The sequence below is a fragment of the Athene cunicularia genome, unplaced genomic scaffold, assembly GCF_003259725.1.
Source record: "Athene cunicularia isolate RWA unplaced genomic scaffold, athCun1 SCF_58, whole genome shotgun sequence".
In the NCBI taxonomy this organism is placed as follows: domain Eukaryota; kingdom Metazoa; phylum Chordata; class Aves; order Strigiformes; family Strigidae; genus Athene; species Athene cunicularia.
The window spans coordinates 12,808-16,748 of record NW_020799488.1 but is presented as its reverse complement, the minus strand read 5'-3'; the positions used below and the strand labels follow the sequence as shown (position 1 = coordinate 16,748).

The 3,941-nt window shown below is 57.9% G+C and overlaps 1 protein-coding gene across 1 annotated transcript in view; it reads left to right on the top strand.

Annotated features, from left to right (window-relative positions):
* The window catches only part of LOC113490886 (heat shock factor protein 1-like), a 41,204-nt gene that overhangs the window by 24,890 nt on the left and 12,373 nt on the right, over positions 1-3,941 (top strand). The window lies entirely within an intron of this gene.

Sequence of the window (3,941 nt, the reverse complement as noted above, 5' to 3'; positions counted from 1 at the left end):
GAGAAGAGGAGGCTGAGGGGAGACCTCCTGGCCCTCGGCAACTCCCTGCCAGGAGGGGGCAGAGAGGGGGGATGAGTCTCTGGAGCCAAGGCCCCAGCGCCAGGCCCCGAGGGAATGGCCTCAAGCTGCCCAGGGCAGGGTCAGGCTGGCTCTGAGGAAGGATTTCTGTGCAGAAGGGGCTGTTGGGCGTTGGAATGGGCTGCCCAGGGCAGGGGGGAGTCCCCGGGATCCCTGGGGGGGTTGAAGAGTCGGGCTGAGCCAGCGCTGAGGGATCTGGGGGAGCTGGGAACGGTCAGGGGGAGGGTCATGGTTGGGCTGGAGGAGTTCAAGGGCTTTTCCAACCCGGATGGCTCTGGGATCGCCAAGGGCAGGAGGAAAGGCTCGGGGCAGGCCCGTAGCGCTGCTCTCCTGGAGCAATCTCCTGGCACCGGTGGCACAGGCCGGGAGGTTCCTGAGATACAGGTGATGCCCCTGTGCTTAATGGTCCTCAGCAGATTTGTTTTCCTTTGTGTGATTTTGTCCGGGGGCTCCCGGGACCCGGCGGCGGAGGTCTGCATCTTAATTACGCGGTGTCTGGAGAACCGTGTCCCTTTGTCTGGGCTGAATCTGCCAGCTGCTGACTTCAGCCGATATCCCCGGCCTCAAATCAGAAGGGAGAGGGAACAGTTGCTGCCTGTTCGCCTTCGCTTTGTCTTTTGACTTCACTGCTCTGGGGCACCGGGTCGGTGCTTTACACAGCCCCCCTTTATCGCGTCACGGTCGTGTCTCGGCGCGGCACCGCTCGGCTCAGGCCCGCCGCTTGCTGCTGGGTCCCGCTTCTTATTTTGGGGGTGATTTTCATCCACCCCCCCTCCCCGTATCGCTCTCATTTTTACAGCCGTAACTACCGTGGTTTGTGCCCTGTTTGAGATCACCCCGGGGTGCAGCACCAGCCCCGCTGACAGGGTCGGGTGTTGCTCCCGAAGGCCAAAACCACCCTCAGCCCATTCCGAGGAGCCCGTAAAGCCGTTGGGTGGGTAACCTGGCGCTGAGTGGGGCGCGGGGCTCCCCCGGGACCGGCCGGTGGCATCGAGGGGGCTGGAAAACGGCCGCTGTGACCCCAGACTTTACTCCGTGCCCGCGCTCTGCCTAAATGAAGATCCTTGCCTTTGCCCGTTTATTTCTTTTCAAGCAAATACAGATGTAGCGGGACCCTTCGGAGCTCGACTGGTTTCCTTGCTTGAAATCCAGGTTTATTTTTCTACACGCTCTTACCCAAAGCACTAGAACATCTGTGCGCCGCACGATGGAGGGATCCACCGCGTGCTGCAGCGCCGCTTCTAAATAAATCCCGGAGAACCTCGTGGCAGGAGATAAAAATACCGTAGGACAGAAAAAAAAAAAAAAAAAAAAAAAAAAAAAAAAGCTCAAATGCAAACTCCGTGGGCACGCAGTGCGCTCGTCCACGGTCGCAGTCACATGCTGCAGTGGCACATCGTGTCTTTTTTAGCCTGAGTCTCCAGCGTCCAAACCCCCAAAGCAGGAGATTTAGAAAACTGGAGTTGAGGGTTTTTTTCCGTACAGCGCAGGCTGCGTTCTGCAGCTGAGTCCTGGAGTTTGCCTTCAGACGGAGGAGGATGACTCTCTTCTGTAGTTTGTAAAAACCTGGTTTTAAGAAAAAAGCCGAGCAGCAGCACAGCCCCAGCAAGAGTGTGACAGCTTGCAAGCCTGCATTTTCTTTAAATTGCCAAATACCGGATTAAAAAAAAAAATTAAAAAAAAAATAGTCATTTATTTCAAAAATTGCTGGCTGTGAAGTCAAGCGCGGCTTTTACGCCGAGTAATTTTATCTGAAAGGAGAGTAACGACCGTTCTCCTGCGTGTGTGCTGGTAATTAAAGCTCTTTGGAAAGGCTGTTTTTCAAGCGGGAGGGATGTTTCTCCTGAGGACCCTCGTCCGGCGGCGGTGATAAATGAGCGTCTCTCCTGGCTGCGGGAGATAACAAATGTCATTCTCTGCCTGGCAGAAGCGCCCGGGCGTCCCGAGCTCCCTCCCTACGGCTCTGCTCTTAAACTGGGGGACACTGGTTTGCTTGGGGAGGGGAGGGGGGGGCAGGATTCTGGGCGCTCCTCGGCCGGCCGCAAGAGAGAGGAGCCCCTTGTCTGCTGTTCCGAGGCACGAAGCTTTTATTTCTGCGGCCGCTGGGCCTGGTCCCGGGCTCGGAAAAGCCGGGGGGGGCTGCGCAGGGCAGGGGAGGAGCCGCGGTTTAGGAGAGGCAGGTGCGGAGCGGGGCCGGGTTTATGCGGTCCCATAAAGAGACGGTATAAACCGAAGGCTTCAAAGATGGTTTAATAACTCCCGAAATGAAAACGTTTGAAACCAGCCCTTGTAAACTCTTCACCGGCATTTAATTGCCTCGTAAAACAGTGTGCTAAAGAAAGTATTAAAGGGTCGTGGGGTGGTTTGGGTTTTTTTTGCTGCTCTCAGATCGGTTTAACCCTTCGGGGACCTCGTGTCCAGCTGTTTCTCTCGCGCAGCCTAATGAGCCGTTGCCACCTTCTTCCTTTGCCTCTCCCGGTACGTCACTGGTGCGGATCCACCAGCCCTTGACCTCTGGGCCTGGCTCAGGTGTGGCACGGGCAGCGCCCGGCGCTGTGAGGGCGCCTCCATCTCTGCCCCCCACCCTCGGGATTCTGGCGGCGGGCGCGGGGCTGCGCCCCTTCCCTTTGGCACACGGGGGCCCAGCCCTTCCGCGATGCGCTTCTCTGTCCCGAGGCGAGTCGAGGAGCCGCGTTCAGATGGTCTGTGCCGAGGAAGAGCTTGGCTAATTTACAGCCCTCCCCAAATCCCCGCCGGGGCCCGGAGCGGCAATCCTCCGTGCGCGTAATTGGCAGCTGGTGCGTGGGGAGCGATGGTGCAGCTGAGATAACCGCAGCTGTACCCGTCGATACGAGGGGCAGCCGGGCACCGGCTCCCGCCCCCGAGGCCCCTTGTGTCCCCACGCTGCCGGTCTTGCTGCCGAAACACCGACAGGAGCCAGAACGCAGCCCCTTGGTGGGGAGCTCGCCCCGTGCTGCGGGCGGGCGGCGCCGGCTGGCTCCCTGCTCCGAGGGGCAAACGCTTTCTTTGCTTTCTTTACTCAGACATTTTTGATGCGTCGGCGAGCACAGGCCCATTCTGAGGAAGCTGGAGTGATTTCGTGCGAGGTTTCCCTCGCTGAGGTTTTGTCACCCACCCTTTTGTTCTGCCGGGGGCTCGCCTTGCCCTTGGATTGTAAGCAAAGCCCCCCGGGGGCCTCTGGCCACCCCGTTCTGGGCAGGCCCTGCCAGGCCCCACCATCCTAAAGGTGGTTGGACCAGATGATCTTCCAGGTTTTATTTTCCAACCTAGATGATTCCGTGATCCTGCTCCTCCTCTCTGAAGTCCAAGGGAAGCCGTCCAGCCTCTCCCCGGTTGTCACTGCTAGTTCAAACCCCTCCAGAGGGGATTAAAATCTGGCCTGAGCAGGGAAGATCCTGAAAAGTGAGGGGTGTCCCCCCAGGAAAGGCTGGAAATGGCTGGTTGGGGCGCAGAGCGGCTCTGTGCTGCGGTCAGCTAAACGTGTCACTCAAAGCACATCACCTGTGAGCAGCTTGGAGCTCGCGTGGCTTTACAGAATCGGAGAGAATGTTGCAGGTTTATTGCTCATTCCTCCTTTGTCTTTTATGTTCACGGAATCGTTGCTGTTTTCATTTATAGGCGTAGAAAAGCCAAACAGAGAGCTCTAAAAAGCATCAGGAGTTTGGGAACTGCTGCTGCGTGGCGGGGAGGGGGGGCAACCCGAGGGGCAAACGCTTTCTTTGCTTTCTTTACTCAGACATTTTTGATGCGTCGGCGAGCACAGGCCCATTCTGAGGAAGCTGGAGTGATTTCGTGCGAGGTTTCCCTCGCTGAGGTTTTGTCACCCACCCTTTTGTTCTGCC